Below are 19377 nucleotides of genomic sequence, written 5' to 3'. Positions count from 1 at the left end.
GAAGAGGAGTCTGAAAACTGCCTGGTGGTAGGGGGGCTATATTTAGTTTTAGGCCCTATTAAATGAGGTTTCCTGGTTTCTTGTGATGATGAGAAAGGAGCTGTTGATTACAATGAGCTGTTTTAGATAAACACATAAAGTATTTTCTGCCAGAAGGTTAACACAGGGATATCCTCTGTTGTTCCACATTTCTGATTTCAATTATACTCCGTCATTAGTAGCCTAATGATGGAGTATAAATCTCCAATTTATCACACCCTAGCTAAGTGGTTCTCAAACCTGGCTGGAGATTGGAGTCACTGGAGAACTTTTAAAAAACATCAATGCCCAGGCTCCACCCACAAAGACCCTCATATTCACTTTGCAGAATTATCCCATGATGCTTGTGTGAAGCAAGAATTGGGAGGCAGCTACTGTCACTGCTCAAGAAGGCTACAGTCTTGCTACTCAAAGTATGATCTGTGGACCAGTAGCATCAGTGTCACCCAGGAGGTAGTAAGAATTGCAGGATCTCAGGTCTCGCCCAGACTTACTCTATCAGGATAGCATTTCAGCAAGATCCCCATATGACTCATATTGAACATTGATGTTTGAGAGCAAGGCTCTAGTTAATCCAAAAGTTATGAGACTCCATGGAATATTCACTAAGGACTGGCCCAAGATACATGGGCATCTATTCTAGTTTGCTAAGGCTGTTTTAACAAAGTATCACAAACTGGGTGGCTTAAACAACAGAAATGTATTGTCTCACAGTTCTGGAGGCTAGGAGTCCAAAATCAAGGTAGTGGTAGGGTTAGTTATTTCTGAGACCTGCGAGGCTGGGACCTGTTCCAAGCCCCTCTCTTTGGCTTGTCGATGGCCATATGCATGTTCACATGTGTTCTTCCTGTTTGAGTGTCTGTGTCCAAAGTTCTCCTTTTTATAAGGACACCAGTCATATTAGATTAGGGGCCCACCGTACTCCAGTATGCCTCATTCTACCTTAACTAATTATATCTGCAATAAACCTATTGCCTCATAGGTCATATTCGGAGGTACTGGGGACTCCTACATTTGAATTTTTGGAGGACACAATTCAACGCATAGCAGTGTCCAAGTCATGGCTTATAAATTGTCATCCCTTTAAATACTACTCTTCAAATATATTTTTGCAAACTAAAGTCTAATCTAAAGCAACTTTTCTAAGTCATGAAAAAAAGAAAGGAGAAAATGAGAATTGACTAGTTCTGCTTCCATGGGATAGGTGTATCCCACCTTTCATCTGCCTCCTCTCTTCCTGATTTCTTTATCTGCTTCCACCGCCAGCACTAAATAATTGCAAAATGCTATTCTTGTCTTAGCAGAGACTTAACTAAACCAGCCGGAAAATCCAAATTCCTACTTTCCCCAGGGGCGCTCCTGAAAAGGTATGGATACCACCTTTTGACCTCACCATTAAAAAAATTTTTGCCCCGAAATACCCTTTAAAGTACCCAGGCAGCATGAGTCCAATAAAGAAACAGCAGTATTTTCAATGAAAAATAGCAAGCTAGGAATAAATTAGGAGTTTGGGATTAACAGATACACACTACTATATATAAAATAGATAAACAACGACCTACTATATAGCACAGGGAATATATATTCCCTGTTGAATATATATATATTCAACATCTTGTAATAATCTATAATGGAAAAGAATCTGAAAATGAATACATATATATGTATGTATATATATATATAAGTGAATCACTTTGCTCTACACCTGAAATACTGTAAATCAGCTATACTTCAATTTAAAAAAAATATACCAAGCGATTTACCCAGTGGGCAAAATAAATGGTTTGCAATCAATTCATTTTGTAAAAAAGCGGCTTTACAGAAAGTGATTTGTCTCTCGTTTCTCTGCTACCAAACTGTGAAGGGGATGGAGAGGTGGAGCTACAATGTGCCAACGTAACACCAGTTTCTCCTTCGTGATGGCCTCCTCAGGGTGTATTTTGAGGACAAAATCACGTGAGAGACCTTTAACCATAGGGAAAGATTTTGTAGCGTTAACCCAGGGTTTCTCAATCTCAGACTGTTGACACTGGGGGCAGGATAATTCTTTTCTGTGAAGGCCGTCTCGTGCATTGTAGGGTGTTTAGCAACATCCCTGGCCTCTACGCACTTGATGCCAGGAGCGGCTTTCTCAGTCATCACAAACATGTCTCCAGACATTGTCCAATTCCCCATGGAAGCCTATAGGGCAAAAATCACTCCTGGTTGAAAACCATTAAGTTAAGCAAACAAAAAGAAAGACTGACTCATCAGCTCTGTCCTGGATATCTCATTCTTAATTCTCCGAATACACCGTGTTCTTATTTTTTCAGCTGTGTAATCAATTCCTACTTCAGTTAAAATGAGATTTATGCTGGTGATAAAGGTAATTTTTTCCCTCCTTCCTTGTATCAACCACAGTGGTTCTGAACTTTAGAGAGTTAATAAGCAAAGGACAATATGATTGTTAATTCTAAAACTACTGGCAAAAGATAAAGGCATCTTAAATTCGCCACAATTCACCTTAGTCTGATAATATCTCTTCTTCAGATTCAGCCAGAAAGTGTCCTTAAGCCCAAGTGAGTCTCATAGGAAATGAAAGAGTCAAGACAATGGTTTTTAAGTTTATTAATTTAATGAGTTCTAAATTTTATCTAAAGATAAGAGAAAGAGTCCATTTAAAAGCTGCATTAAAAGCAGCATAATTTCCGGATCCATATTTTGGGCTCCTTTGATTGGGTCAGGGTGAACCAGGAGGAATGGGATTAGAAGAGTGAAAAAGGAGTAGCCTTTGTTAAGCAGGGAAAGAAAGAATGATGTTCTTAACCAAAAATTCCTTTAGAAGAACAGTTCATAAAAAGCCTATAGCTTTGTTCCCTTGGAAGTTTCTTAAAACACATTTTCCTACTAAGCTATCGTGTCTTATCACAAATGATAGAAGGCATAGTTTTCTGCAGTTAAATATATATACGTATATCACGTGTCATGTTTCATATGTATATGAAAGAGATCCTTCTCTGATTCAATTTTGTGCTTTCTCAAATCCTATGGAATATGATGCTGTAAAAATAAGCGTGCAATTATGCCTATATCAAGATAGATGCTTTGCAATTGTATATCTTCCCCATTGCACTGCACGTAAATAAATGGCCTCAGGAAACAGAAGGAGGAGGTTGAATTCCCCAGCTGGCTGGACTGATGATGAAATTTAGAAATCAAGTCATCTTAGAGAAAACACAGCATACGATATGCTTGTCCATGTGAATCTATGGACTGAGAGTCATTCTAGCTATGTATACATAGTCTCTGCTGCTGTGAGACGTAACAAAACCACAGAGAGGTGCCATTTGTCTGTTTGGAAGCCTCTCACATGATGGTATGTATGGAGTTTGTGGAGATAAGCTGGTCCAGGGAAGACCAGTCCTATCAAGTGTGGCAGGCAGACAGGAGCTGCTTTGCGTAGCCTACAACATCATCAGCGTCCAGCCAGTAATGTGGACCTGAATGAGCACATTACAGATCAGAGATGATTAAGACACAACTGCTGCCCTCAGGGAGCCCATAATCTCAAAGGGGAGATGGATTTTAAAAATATCTCTTAAAAAAAAATATCTCTTCAGTGGTTGCATAGGGAAGTAAGTAATAAATCGTTGATGAGGACCAAGAGAAGGTCAAGGAAGTTTTCCACAAGAGACAACTTTTAGGGCTTCCCTGGTGGCGCTAGTGGTTGAGAATCTGCCTGCCAATGCAGAGGACCCAGGTTCGAGCCCTGGTCTGGGAAGATCCCACATGCCGCAGAGCATCTAAGCGCATGCGCCACCACTACTGAGCCTGCGCTCTAGAGCCCGCGAGCCACAACTAGAGCCTGAGTTCCACAACTACTGAAGCCTGTGCACCTAGAGCCCATGCTCCGCAACAAGAGAAGCCACCGCAATGAAGAACAGCCCCCGCTCTCTGCAACTAGAGAAAGCCCGCATGAAGCAACGAAGACACAACACAGCCAAAAATAAAATAAATTTATTTTAAAAAGAGAGAGACGACTTTTATATCAAACCTTGCAAATGCAAACCCAGTGTTTACCTGAGTGGAAGGGGAAAGACCGAATATCAGGCAAAGGAAATCATGTGTGCGAAGACAGAGGGACATAAAATAGCTGTCAAATTCAGGAAATGATTCAGTATTAGGTGGGATCTGGCAAGAGGCAAGACTTAATACAAAGGAAATGGGCAGATGATGAAGGGCTTATAAGCCATATGAAGAAGTGTAGACGTTATTCTGAAGGCAGTAGGAAGCCACTAGGGGAAAGGAGAAAAGTAGTAAAACACTCATATTGATTTTATTATTTATTTATTTGCTTTTTAGATTTTTACGAAATTTTTATTTTTTGAAATTTATTCAAGTATAGTTGATTTACAATGTTGTGTTAATTTCTCCTGTATAGCAAAGTGACTCAGTTATACATATATTTATACCTTCTTTTTCATATTGTTTACCATTATGGCTTATCACAGGATATTGAGTATAGTTCTCCGTGCTGTACAGTAGGACCTTGTTGTTTATCCATTCTATTTATAATAGTTTGCATCTGCTAACCCCAAACTCCTCATCCATGCCTCCCCTACTCTAATATTGATTTTAGAAGACAAGGCAGTAAGGAATCCGTGCTCTAGTATAGCTGTCAGAGACAGTGAGAATGTTCATTTCCATGACAATGGTGGTAATGACATAACAATTTTAGACCCAGGACAGATAATACAAAATGTATCTTCAAATCAGTAAGAGCACAGGTCAGGAAGAGGAGAGGCAGGAAGAGCAAAATCTGGGCTGGCATCTCCCAGCTCTTGATCTTGGTTCACGAGCTGCCTCCCAGCCAGTCCGGGGTTCAAGGGAGAGTTGGAGACGAGAGTGGAAAACAAGGTAGGGGGATGCTGTAGAGCAGCGGTTCCCAGCCTTTTTTGGCACCAGGGACCGGTTTCATAGAAGACAGTTTTTCCCCGGTTACAAACAGGCCAAGGACCACTATTAGTCTGAGGCCTGGGGGATGGGGACCCCTGCTGTAGAGGACATCAGTGAGGTGGGTGCTCAGCTCCAGGGAGCACCCCTCCTCTGGGAAGCTCTGACACACAGCAGGGGGCCCAGTTTTCAGCCTGTGCTGTGTCCCTTGGTTACCGCTGGCCGATGGACGAGTGGGCACCTGGTCCCAGCTGAGCCTGGACTACGGGCATCGTCTGAGACACTTGGAAACTGGAGTGTTTGCAGCCAAATCTCATTCATTTCAGGTCTCGAGGGAGAAAATCCACAAAGTCCATCCTGTAGCTGAGGTCCCAGAATCCTGGGGAAGGGGATCCCCCTGCAGTTCTGGAAGCTGGAAGTCCAAGATCAAAGTGTCAGCAGGTTATTTCCTCCAAGGCCCCTCTCCTTGACTTATAGATGGGTACCTTCTCCATCTTCCCGTGGTCTTTCCTCTCCGTGCGTCTGTGTCCTAATCTCCTCTCCTTATAAAAAGACCAGTCATATTACATTGGGGGTCACCCATATGACCTCATTTACCTGAATTACCTCTTACAAGGCCCATCTCCCAATACTGTCACATTCTGAGGTATTGGAGGTTAAGGAGATCAACATATGAATTTTGAGGGGACACAATTTGGCCCTGGCAAACAATCAAAGTTGGTTTCAGCTGCTTGAAAAAACCAAACCAAAAGAGTAGTGCAGAGGATCCATATGTTTCAGACTCTCTAATCATTTTGCTTACATTGTGGCTCTTCTGAATTCAGTGCCATGGTCCTAACAGTCCTCTCCTACTGGGAGGAGACCAGGTCTTGTGTAGCAACAGCCCCTTCAGCACCAACCCTGCATTGTAACAAGCCTGGCCCAGTGTTTGGTGGACTAGGACCTCCAGGTGAGGACTGGGGTATGGTCTTCCAGGGTCCCCTCTTTTACTCTCACAGGGATCCCCAGTCCCACAGAGAGAGCTGTGGTCACAGAGCTGATGTGGATACAAAGCCCTGTTCGTCAAAGCAGAGTGAATCCAGCTGCCAGCACCAGGGCACGGCTGTAGGCTTATATCTGTTCTTCTTCAGCACTTTGCACTCAGATTTCATAGAAACTGTCAAGTTGCTTTTCTGCCCAGTTTCTCTGTTACTCATACTTGAGCAGCAAGAGAGAAAGACATGGAACAGGACAAACTAGCAAAAGGAGAAAATCTGAGATGAATTTCTAACTAGGTGGGCTTTCCACTTTCACGTGTAGTCTTAATACCCATTACAAAATTTCCTATCAGGGAAAAGGCTGGGAGGTTGAGGGTACCCCGATTCTCCATTAATAATTTTATTTATTTATTTTTTTGGCTGCATTGGGTCTTCGTTGCTGCTTGCGGGCTTTCTCTAGTTGTGGCGAGCGGGGGCTACTCTTCATTGCAGTGTGCGGGCTTCTCATTGTGGTGGCTTCTCTTGCTGCAGAGCACGGGCTCTAGGCGCGTGGGCTTCAGTAGTTGTGGCATGGGGGCTCAGTAGTTGTGGCTCGTGGGCTCTAGAGCGCAGGCTCAGTAGTTGTGGCGCACGGGCTTAGTCGCTCTGCGGCATGTGGGATCTTCCCAGACCAGGGATCGAACCCGTGTGCCCTGCATTGGCAGGTGGATTCTTAATCGCTGTGCCACCAGGGAAGTCCCTCTCCTTTAATAATTTGTTTGAGTTGTATAGCATTATGTTCAAAATCTGAATTTCAGATGAATTCTTGTTTAATATGGATCCCATGATATGTAGAACCTAATTAAAATTCTTAATGTTAGTTAATGTATCTTCACATACATTTCTATAATGTGTAGGACTACTTAATTTAGCATAATTATCAAGATGAACCACATCTAACATTACAAGAAAATTACAACCTGTCATAAAACAAGAGGGACATATTATAGCAGAGTCCTCACCCTCTGAGATATCTTGTTAGAAAAGCCAAATAAAGCAAATAAATCATCACTCCCCAATCTGATGCTGCTTTGGCTATTTGATTAATTACTGTGAAGTGAAACAGCTAACAAAGAAGGATAAATAAAAATAACTTCTTGCATCCAAAAAAGGGTGTAAATTTTAACTCCAATGCATGACAGCAAATGTAAGCAAGAATTATAAACAATGGGGCTGGCTGAATGAATTAATATGCATCAGCCTTTATTGCTAGAAATAGGCCCCTGTATTGTACTGGTACACTGGTTTCACTCGACTACAAATTTGGCTTTTCTTTTCCACTTCTCCTGGGAATTCAGAAACTGTGTTCTTATTAACAACAGTGCGGGAACACCAGGGCAAAGGGGAGCCTGGAAGTGTGTAACGTCTCATCTCTCTGGGTGCTTTGCCCTTTTTCTGACATCCTGCTATTTTTATAAAGCATTTCTGGGTTTCATTTTGTTTTTGTTTTTTGTTTCTCTGCATTTCTTAATATGGACCGACAAACTCTGCAGATATTAAAGTCCCACCACAAATCCCTGCTGGCCAATATCCACTAGGCAGTCACTGATCTGTCCTTTGGTTCATTGTTAAAAGTCAAACCTTAACCCCCAAAGCTATTTCAAATGTTTTACCTTCTTTTAAACCTGTAACCCAAGCTGACCTCTAGGCACTTACTTTATTGATGGCTGCCAAGCAGAGACCCAGCACCTATTAGGCACTTAGTAGGTATTTGTGGAGTGACAGATCACTCCAGTATATATCTATCCACGCCTAGACTTCCCATAATGCTCTGCCCTAATCACTTCCCTTTCTGGTTCCAGGGAGAACTTCCATGCATGTACTTGCATCTTCTATAGCTTCTCACCTGCTCTCTCCTAACTGCTTTCTTTCAGCCTCCAAACATGTTGCCAAGGAAAAATTGATTTGCAAAACAACCACAAAGCAACAACAACAAAAGCCAACCAACCAACTACACGATAAACCAGAAAACACTGTAATCTTGCCACTTAGTCTCTCCATCCCCTTAAAGCTAGGCAACCTCATTCCATCACAGAATAGGCCACCCCTACCTGTGGGTGTGTGTGTGTATTTACTCGCGTCTCAAGCAGGGTGTACAGTTTTCTTTACTGAAAGTTTCAACCCAGAAGAGGCCACTTTCCCTGAGTCTCTCCTTCATTCCTTTCTTGCCTGTCTGGTTATAGCAAGCATTCCCTTTCTCGTGCTTCTTGGATCTATGCTAGCAGTTCCCATTTATCCCAGATTCTCATATTCAGCACCAACATCCCTCTCCATTGCTGGTATGACTCACTTCTCACAGCATAGCATGGATGTGTGATGTTGCTAAAAGGCTCCCATCCCACAAAGACGGATGCCAAGGGAGGATGATGGAGGAGACGGACAGGTTCACCTGGCCTGACTGCTCTTCTCATCTGCCTTTCCATTTCTCTTTATTTCCTGATAAATTTCTCTATATGGTCCCATTCCCTCTTTATCCATGACTGGTTCTGGCCCAACTACCACTTCTCTCTTCCTGTCTGCCTGGGGCCACGCTCTAACACCTTTCTGACTGTGCGCTTTCCCTGGCTGCCACTCTGACCCCAGGGCACCCCTTCCAAATCTGCTCTTGGCCCTTAGTCATCCCCTCTTCCTCACCCTATAAACACTTCCAGTGCCCATGACTTAAAAGTTTCCCATCTCCCCTCCTCATCAAAACTTCCCTCCCCATTCCTTTGGCACAGAAATGGCTGGGCTGCAAATTGTAACCCTTCACATTTAATAGCTCTGCCTGGTCTGCTAGGTTCAGAGGGCTTATGCACTGTGACTTCACCCAGACTCAAACCAGCTTGTCCCAGCATCATCAAACTCTGTCACCTCTCCAAAAGAACAAGATGCCAACATTTTTCTTTGGCATTCTCTGTAGTGGGCATCTGGTCTTAGTATTGCTAAGCACCCAATTTCCCCAAGCCAGTCATACACCCCCACGTCATTCACGAAAGCCAGGAGTAGAGTAGGCGTGCATGTATGTGAACGAACACACGCACACACACGCACAGCTACTGTGGGAAACTAACCTTCTCAGATTGGAAGTCTTAATGCAATTTGGAGGAAATGCAACAATGGCATATTAAGGTGTCTAAAAACATGTGGTATGTTTTCATTTTTTCCTACTGTAACTGCAAAGTGAAAAAGCCACAGCTTCTGTATTTAAATTTACTAACTATCCTGTGTCACTAAATTTCCATTAACATTTTATTGCTGGCACCAACCTTACCTTTGTTAGGGTATTTTTAACCACCTCATGCTCAGGTGACAGCTACACCATGAGCCTTGTGCCAACGTCATCCTGTGGCCATCACCAATATCACATACATTTGGGAGTGCCATGGTGGCACGCTATTGAAGAGCTTGCGTGCCAAGGTATATGAGGTGAGGATCTTGCCCTATAGGAGCTATAAATACATAAAATGATAATCACGTACGTAAAATGATAACTAAAAGCTCAGAGTATTATAGAAGTGGAGTGGTAGATGGGAGCAAAGCCATAAACTAACACATATGGATCAGAGCAGACAGAAGGAGAGACAGAAAGGACTCCAAGGCTGAGTATGAAGGGATTATACCAGGTGGGTTATTAACATATCTAAAGAAATAAGCTGTTGGTCAAAAAGGAAGTAGGTTAACAAAGAGGACATGGCCCAGGGAGAGTTCAAGAGATAACAGCTTGCAGGGTCCATTGGAAACTGCCAGGGAGAGAAACTAGTGTGAGTAGCCCATCTAGTGTGAGGATGGAGGCAACAGGCTAGCAGAGCCAGATGCCGTCATGCACTAAGAGGTTCTGATTCTTTGCTCACCGAGTAACCCTCTGATAATTTGCACCCTACCCCCCATGACCTGCAGCTTACATACGTGAAACAATTGTGTTTAAGACAACCCATCCATCCAGTCTCCTTGGAAGTACTATTTTTCATAGTAATTTTTACTACATTCTGATTTATACATCAGGATCTCATGAGCTTTTCAATGTGAGTCAGCTTCCCAGAGCATGATCAGCTATGGGACACTGAAAGGATCAGACTCCTCTGAACTTTCGCAGCTGATGCCAAACTCTATCTAGGGCAGAGATTTATATTTCTTTCCTAAAACTGATTTTCCCTTCTTGTGTTAGTAATAGAACTCCTGAATTTTATCTACATGGCCTCACAAAATACAGACCATATTTCTCAGCTTCCCTGTACCTTGTGGCAATATGATTAAGTTCTGACAAAAGAAATAAAGGTAGAAGTGATGTATACAAGTTCTAAGTTATGTCTTTAAAGAATGTACCCATGTACCCTGTCCTGTCCTTTTTCTCCTTCCCACTTGCTGGAAGGTGGACTCTCCGCCTAAAATGAGATGAAAATGGCCTAAAGAATTGTGACTCCAGGAACCCAGGTCCCCAATACCATGAAGTCAATTCATCCCTGCACTTTTTAATCTCAATGATTGCATGAGAAATAATTAATTCCTATGCTGTTTAAGCTATCATTATTTAGTTGGGTCATTGTTACAGCAAGAGAAACTATATCTTAACTGTGTACCATAATCAGTTTCTCTCTTAGAGGACAGCCATTAAATCTTCTCCAGTCTATTTGCTTCCATTCATCTCACTGGGGCCCTTTCCGCTGGAAACATCTACAGTAAGTCCAGCCAATAGTGTAATCAAACAAACAAAATAAAATGGTGAAAATGGAATAACAAAGTGCTAAAGGGAATTATGCACAGGGACAAGTTAAAAGGGAAAACCAATTGCAACCACCATTATTTTTTAAAATTTTTATTGGAGTATAGTTGATTTACAGCAGAGTGATTCAGTTATACATATACATATATCCACTCTTTTTTTTTAAGATTCTTTTCCCATATAGGTCATTACAGAGTATTGAGTAGAGTTCCCTGTGCTATACAGTAGGTCCTTATTAGTTATCTGTTTTATATATAGTAGTGTGTATATGTCAATCCCAATCTATCCCTCCCCACCTTTATCCCCTGGTAACTATAAGGTTGTTTTCTACATCTGTGACTCTATTTCTGTTTTGTAAATAAGTTCACTTGTACCACTTTTTAAAGATTCCACATATAGGAGATAAATATTTATCTTCCTCTGTCTGACTTACTTCACTCAGTATAACAATCTCTAGGTCCATCCATGTTGCTGCAAATGACATTGTTTCATTCTTTTTTATGGCTGAGTAATATTCCATTGAACATCTGTACCACATCTTCTTTATCTGTTCCTCTGCTGATGGACATTTAGGTCACTTCCATGTCCTGGCTATTGTAAACAGTGCTGCAATGAACACTGGGGAACATGTATCTTTTCAAAGTATGGTTTTCTCCAGATATATGCCCAGGAGTGGGATTGCTGGATCATATGGTCGTTCTGTATTTAGTTTTTTAAGGACCCTCCATACTGATCTCCTTAATGGCTGTACCAATTTATATTCCCACCGACTGTGTAGGAGGACTCCCTTTTATCTATACCCTCTCCAGAAGTTATTTTTTGTAGATTTTTTTTTGATGTGGACATTTAAAAAATCTTTATTGAATTTGTTACAGCTTCTGTTTTAAGTTTTGGTTTTTTCACTGTGAGCCATGTGGGATCTTAGCTCCCCGACCAGGGATCGAACCCACACCCCCTGCATTGGAAGATGAAGTCTTAACCACTGGTGTGCCGGGGAAGTCCCTGTTCACAGATTTTTTTTTTTTTTTTTTTGATGAGCAACCACCATTATTAAACAATCATTATGTGTCAAGTACATTAAAGGATTAGAATAGTTAATTTTCACAACAACCCAATGTGGTAGATATTATAACCTCTGTGCTTACAAATAAGTAAAACAAAGCAGGGAGTTTAAAAAATTGCCCAAAGTAACAGAGCTAGAAAGTGGCAAACCTAGTATTCAAACCTAATTCTGTTTGAATCCAACCCATTATGCTGGGCAAATCATGCCCCATGAATGAATGAAATTGATAAATGGCAATGCTCATATCTTAGATATCAACATCGTGGCTGCAGACTGGGAAAAAGTCAAGATTATATACTTCAGAAAGATTTTTAAGTACACTCTTCAATCCCCCAACAAGCAGAGGAATTATTCAGGACATCAAATACAAAAAAATTCATCAGGTCATTAACTTGTAGCACAACTAACACTTTAATTTAGAACTTCCTATGGAAAAATGCAGGCATCTTGAGCAACCTGTGCCTGAAAGTTGTTGTTCAACTGTGTCATTAAATCTCATCATGACCACCACATCCATCAGCTGCAATCGTTTTAACAAGCCCCCAGAAAGACAGTACGTGGTTTGTTTGGGATTTTTTGCATCTTTATTGGAGTATAATTGCTTTATAATGTTGTGTTAGTTTCTGCTGTATAACAAAGTGAATCAGTTACACGTATACATATATCCCCATATCCCTTCCCTCTTGCGCCTCCCTCCCACCCTCCCTATCCCACCCCTCTAGGTGGTCACAAAGCACCGAGCCAATCTCCCTGTGCAATGCACCTGCTACCCACTAGCTATCTATTTTACATTTGGTAGTGTATATATGTCCATGCTACTCTCTCACTTCGTCCCAGCTTACCCTTCCCCCTCCCCTTTTCCTCAAGTCCATTCTCTACGTCTGTGTCTTTATTCCTGTCCTGCCACTAGGTTCATCGGAACCTTTTTTTTTTTTTTTTTTAGATTCCATATATATGCGTTAGCATATGGTATTTGTTTTTCTAACTTCACTCTGTATGACAGACTCTAGGTCCATCCACCTCGCTACAAATAACTCAATTTCATTTCTTTTTATGGCTGAGTAATATTCCATTGAATATATGTGCCACATCTTCTTTATCCATCCATCTGTTGATGGACACTTAGGTTGTTTCCATGTCCTGGCTATTGTAAATAGTGCTGCAGTGAACATTGTGGTATATGTCTCTTTTTGAATTATGATTTTCTCAGGGTATATGCCCAGCAGTGGGATTGCTGGGTCATATGGTAGTTCTATTTGTAGTTTTTTAAGGAACCTCCATACTGTTCTCCATAGTGGCTGTATGAGTTTACATTCCCACCAACAGTGCAGGAGGGTTCCCTTTTCTCCACATCCTCTCCAGAATTTATTGTTTGTGGATTTTTGATGATGGCCATTCTGACTGGTGTGAGGTGATACCTCATTGTGGTTTTGATTTGCATTTCTCTAATGATTAGTGATGTTGAGCATCCTTTCATGTGTTTGTTGGCAATCTGTATATCTTTGGAGAAATGTCTATTTAGGTCTTCCACCCATTTTTGGATTAGTTTGTTTGCTTTTTTGATATTGAGCTACATGAGCTGTTTGTATATTTAGGAGATTAATCCTTTGTCAGTTGCTTCATTTGTAAATATTTTCTCGCATTCTGAGGGTTGTCTTTTCATCTTGTTTATAGTTTCCTTTGCTGTGCAAAAGCCTTTAGTTTCATTAGGTCCCATTTGTTCATTTTTGTTTTTATTTCCATTTCTCTAGGAGGTGGGTCAAAAAGGATCTTGCTGTGATGTGTGCCATAGAGTGTTCTGCCTATGTTTTCCTCTAAGAGTTTTATAGTGTCTTGCCTTCCATTTAGGTCTTTAATCCGTTTTGAGTTTATTTTTGTGTATGGTGTTAGTGTTCTAATTTCATTCTTTTACAGGTAGCTGTCCAGTTTTCCCAGCACCAGTTATTAAAGAGGCTGTCTTTTCTCCATTGTATATTCTTGCCTCCTTTGTCAAAGGTAAGGTGACCATAGTGCATGGGTTTATCTCTGGGCTTTCTGTCCTGTTCCATTGATCTATATTTCTATTTTTGTGCCAGTACCATATTGTCTTGATTACTGTAACTTTGTAGTATAGTCTTAAGTCAGGGAGCCTGATTCCTCCAGCTCTGTTTTTCTTTCTCAAGATTGCTTAGGCTATTCAGAGTCTTTTGTATTACCATACAAATTGTAAAATTTTTTGTTTTAGTTCTGTGAAAAATGCCATTGGTAGTTTGACAGGGATTGCATTGAATCTGTAGATTGCTTTGGGTCGTATAGTCATTTTCACAATATTGATTCTTCCAATCCAAGAGCATGGTATATCTCTCCATCTGTTTGTGTTGTCTTTGATTTCTTTCATCAGTGTTTTATAGTTTTCTTCATACAGATGTTTTGTCTCCTTAGGTAGGTTTATTCCTAGGTATTTTATTCTTTTTCTTGCAGTGGTAAATGAGACTGTTTCCTTAATTTCTCTTTCTGATCTTTCATTGTTAATGTATAGGAATGCAAGATATTTCTGTGCATTAATTTTGTATCCTGCTACTTTACCACATTCATTGATTAGGTCTAGTAGTTTTCTGGTGGCATCTTTAGGATTCTCTTTGTATAGTATCATGTCATCTGCAAACAGTGACAGTTTTACTTCTTCTTTTCCGATTTGGATTCCTTTTATTTCTTTTTCTTCTCTGATTGCTGTGGCTAAACCTTCCAAAACTATGTTGAATAATAGTGGTGAGAGTGGGCAACCTTGTCTTCTTCCTGATCTTAGTGGAAATGGTTTCATTGTTTCACCATTGAGGATGATGTTGGCTGTGGGTTTGTCATATATGGTCTTTATTATGCTGAGGAAAGTTCCCTCTATGCCTACTTTCTGGAGGGTTTTTATCATAAATGGGTGTTGAATTTTGTCAAAAGCTTTTTCTGCATCTATTGAGATAATCATATGGTTTTTATCCTTCAATTTGTTAATATTGTGTATCACACTGATTGATTTGCATATATTGAAGAGCCCTTGCATTCCTGGGATAAATCCCACTTGATCATGGTGTATGATCCTTTTAATGTGCTGTTGGATTCTGTTTGCTAGTATTTTGTTGAGGATTTTTGCATCTATTTTCATCAGTGATATTGACCTATAGTTTTCTTTTTTTGTAGTATCTTTGTCTGGTTTTGGTATCAGCGTGGTGGTGGGCTCATAGAATAGTTTGAAAGTGTTCCTCCCTCTGCTATATTTTGGAAGAGTTTGAGAAGGATGGGTGTTAGCTCGTCTCTAGATGTTTGATAGAATTCACCTGTGAAGCCATCTGGTCCTGGGCTTCTGTTTGTTGGATGATTTTTAATCACAGTTTCAATTTCAGTGCTTGTCATTTGTTCGTATATTCTATTTCTTCCTGGTTCAGTCTTGGAAGGTTGTACTTTTCTAAGAATTTGTCCATTTCTTCCAGGTTCTCCATTTTATTGGCATATAGTTGCTTATGGTAGTCTCTCATGATCGTTTGTATTTCTGCAGTTTCAGTTGTTACTTCTCCTTTTCCATTTCTAATTTTGTTGATTTGAGTCTTCTCCTTTTTTTTCTTGGTGAGGCTGGCTAATGGTTTATCAATTTTGTTTATCTTCTCAAAGAACCAACTTTTAGTTTTATTCATCTTTGCCATTGTTTCCTTAACGTCTTTTTCATTTATTTCTGATCTGATTTTATGATTTCTTTCCTTCTGCTAACTTTGGGGTTGTTTTGTTCTTCTTTCTCTAATTGCTTTAGTTGTAAGGTTAGGTTATTTATTTCAGATTTTTTTTTGTTTCTTGAGGTAGGATTGCATTGTTATAAACTTTCCTCTTAGGACTGCTTTGCTGCATCACATAGGTTTTGGGTGGATGTGTTTTCATTGTCATTTGTTTCTAGGTATTTTTTTATTTCCTCTCTGATTTCTTCAATGATCTCTTGGTTATTTAATAGTGTATTTTTTGCCTCCATGTGTTTGTACTTTTTACAGTTTTTTTCTTGTAAATGATATTTAGTCTCATAGCGTTGTCAGAAAAAAAAAATTTGATACGATTTCAATTTTCTTAAATTTACCAAGGCTTGATTTGTGACCCAGTATATGATCTGTCCTGGAGAATGTTCCATGTGCACTTGAGAAGAAATTGTATTCTGTTGTTTTTCGATGGAATGTCCCATAAATATCAATTAAGTCCATTGGATCTATGTGTTATTTAAAGCTTGTGATTCCATATTTATTTTTATTTTGGATGATCTGTTCATTGGTGTAAGTTGGGTGTTAAAGTCCACTACTAGTACTGTGTTACTGTTGATTTCCCCTTTTATGGCTGCTAGCATTTGCCTTATGTATTGAGGTGCTCCTATGTTGGGTGCATAAATATTTACAATTGTTATATCTTCTTCTTGGATTGATCCCTTGATTGTTATATAGTGTCCTTCTTTGTCTCTTGTAATAGTCTTTATTTTATTTATTTATTTATTTTGCTGTATGCGGGCCTCTCACTGTTGTGGCCTCTCCCGTTGCGGAGCACAGGCTCCGGACGCGCAGGCCTGGCGGCCATGGCTCACGGGCTTAGTTGCTCCACGGCATGTGGGATCTTCCCGGACCAGGGCACGAACCCGTGTCTCCTGCATCGGCAGGTGGATTCTCAACCACTGCGCCACCAGGGAAGCCCAGTCTTTATTTTAAAGTCTGTTTTTTTCTGATATGAGTATTGCTACTCCAGCTTTCTTTTGATTTCCATTTGCATGGACTATCTTTTTCCATCCCCTCACTTTCCCCTTTTCCCTAGGTTTGAAGTGGGTCTCTTGTAGACCCAGCATATATATGGGTCTTGTTTTTGTATCCATTCAGCCAGTCTGTGACTTTTGGTTGGAGAGTTTAATCCATTTACTTTTAAGGTAATTATCGATATGTATATTCCTATTACCATTTTCTTAATTGTTTTGCGTTTGTTTTTGTAAGTCTTTTCCTTCTCTTGTGTTTCCTGCCTAGAGAAGTTCCTTTAGCATTTGTTGTAAAGCTGGTTTGGTGGTGCTGAATTCTCTTAACTTTTGCTTGTCTGTAAAGGTTTTAATTTCTCTGTCAATTCTGAATGAGATCCTTGCTGGGTAGAGTAATCTTAGTTGTAGGTTTTTCCCTTTCACCACTTTAAATATTTCCTGCCACTCCCTTCTGGCTTGCAAAGTTTCTGCTAAAGGATCAGCTGTTAACCTTATGGGGATTCCCCTGTATGTTGTTTGTTGCTTTTCTCTTGTTGCTTTTAATATTTTTTCTGTGTGTTTAATTTTTGATAGTTTGATTAATATGTGTCTTGGCATGTTTCTCCTTGGGTTTTTCCTGTATGGGACTCTCTGCACTTCCTGGACTTGATTGACTATTTTTTTTTCCCATGTTAGGGAAGTTTTCCACTATAATCTCTTCAGATATTTTCTCAGGCCCTTTCTTTTTCTCATCTTCTTCTGGGACACCTGTAATTCGAATGTTGCTGTGTTTAATGTTGTCCCAGAGGTCTCTGAGACTGTCCTTAATTCTTTTTTCTTTATTCTGCTCTGCAGCAGTTATTTCCCTTATTCTGTCTTCCAGTTCACTTATCTGTTCTTCTGCCTCAGTTATTCTGCTATTGATTCCTTGTAGAGTATTTTAAATTTCATTTATTGTGTTGTTCATCATTGTTTGTTTGCTCTTTAGTTCTTTTAGGTTTTTGTTAAAACGTTTCTTGTATTTTCTCCATTCTGTTTCTGAGATTTTGGATCATCTTTACTATCATTACTCTGAATTATTTTTCAGGTAAACTGCCTATTTCCTCTTCACTTGTTTGGTCTGGTGGGTTTTTACCTTGCTCCTTCATTTGCTGCATATTTCTCTGTCTTCTCATTTTGTTAACTTCCTGTGTTTGGGGTGTCCGTTTCGCAGGCTGCAGGTTTGTAGTTCCCATTGTTTTTGGTGTCTGCCCCCAGTGGGTGAGGTTGGTTCAGTGGCTTGTGTAGGCTTCCTGTCACCTGTGTTCGGATGGGTGGTGCTGGATCTTGTTCCTCTGGTGGGCAGGGCTGCATCCGGTGGTGTGTTTTGGGGTGTCTGTGACCTTATTATGATTTTAGGCAGCCTGTCTGCTAATGGGTGTGGTTGTGTTCCTGTCTTGCTAGTTGTTTGGCATGGGGCGTCCAGCACAGGAGCTTACTGGTTGTTGGGTGGAGCTGGGTCTTAGTGTTGAGACAGAGGCCTCTGGAAGAGCTCTTGCCAATTACTATTACATGGGGCTGGGAGGTCTCTGGTTGTCCACTGTCCTGGACTCAGTTCTCCCACCTTGGAGGCTCAGGCCCAACAGCTGGCTGGAGCACCATGACCCTGCCAGCCACACAGCCTGGAAGAAAAGGAAGAAAAAAAGAAAAAAAAAGAACAAACAGAACTGCAAGGCAAATGTTAAAAGCAAAACTAAATAGACAAAATCACACAAAGAAACATACACACGTTCACAGAAAGAGAAAAAATAAATAAAAGGAAGAGAGCAACCAAGCCAATAAACAAACCCACAAATGAAAACAAGCATTAAAAACAAAAGTGAGATACATATAAAACCAAAAACAAATCAAAAGTGAACCTCAAGTCCACAGTTGCCCCCAAAGTCCACAGCCTCAATTTTGGGAACACTCATTGTGTATTCAGGCATTCCACAGATGCAGGGTTTACCAAGCTGATTGCAGGGATTTAATCTGTTGCTCCTGAGGCTGCATGGAGAGATTTCCCTTTCTCTTCTTTGTTCCCACACCTCCTGGGGTTCAGCTTTGGTTTTGACCCTGCCTCTGTGTGTAGGCCACCCTCAGGCATTTGTTCCCTGCCCAGACAAGAGGAGGTTAAAGCAGCAGCTGATTAGGGCTCTCTTAGTCACTCAGACTGGGGGAGAAGGAGGAGTACATAGTCATAAGTGGGATGTGGGGCGAGCCTGCAGCGGCAGAGGCCAGCATGATGTTGCACCAGCCTGAGGCGTGCCGTGCATTCTCCCAGGGAAGTTGTCCCTGGATCACGGGACCTTGGCAGTGGCGGGCTGCTCAGGCTCCCGGGAGGGTGTGGGTAGTGACCTGTTCTTCTACGGAAGACCCTTGGTGGCAGTGGCGGCAGCAATAGCGGTCTGTGCCCACCTCTGGGGTCGAGATGATAGCCACGGCTTGTGCCCACCTGTGGAGCTTGCTAAGACAGTGCTCTGCCATCTATGGGCATGCAGAGCAAGGAGCACCTCTCCTTGCACACCCCAAAACAATGGTCTCTTGGCTCTTAGGCAGTTCCGGACTTTTTCCCAGACTCCCTCCTTGCTAGCTGTGGTGCACTAGCCCCTTCAGGCTGTGTTCACGCTGCCAACCCCTGTCCTCTCCCTGGGATCCGACCTCCGAAGCCCGAGCCTCAGCTCCCAGCCCCCGCCAGCCCCGGCGGGTGAGCAGACAAGCCTCTTGGGCTGGTGAGTGCTGGTCGGTACCAATCCTCTGCGGGAATCTCTCCGCTTTGCGCTCCGCACCCCTGTTTCTGTGCTCTCCTCCAAGGTTCCAAAGCTTCTCTCCTGGTGTCCCCACCAGTGAGGGGGCTTCCTAGTGTGTGGAAACTTTTCCTCCTTCACAG

General features: G+C 41.4%; 1 protein-coding gene across 5 annotated transcripts in view; it reads left to right on the top strand.

Moving 5' to 3' along the window:
• Positions 1-19377, top strand: part of CDCA7L (cell division cycle associated 7 like) — a 202993-nt gene that overhangs the window by 64624 nt on the left and 118992 nt on the right. The window contains exon 1 of one of the 5 annotated variants that reach the window (XM_067042654.1): positions 13700-13747. The exons of the other annotated variants lie outside the window; for them this stretch is intronic. The gene's annotated coding sequence lies outside the window, so the exon portion shown is untranslated. Of the gene's footprint in view, positions 1-13699; positions 13748-19377 lie in introns of those variants that run through there. 5 annotated transcript variants of the gene reach the window in all.

This window comes from Kogia breviceps, chromosome 9 (assembly GCF_026419965.1).
Source record: "Kogia breviceps isolate mKogBre1 chromosome 9, mKogBre1 haplotype 1, whole genome shotgun sequence".
NCBI lineage: Eukaryota > Metazoa > Chordata > Mammalia > Artiodactyla > Physeteridae > Kogia > Kogia breviceps.
Note: the sequence above shows the minus strand (reverse complement) of the source record. Positions and strands in the feature narration are given on the sequence as shown.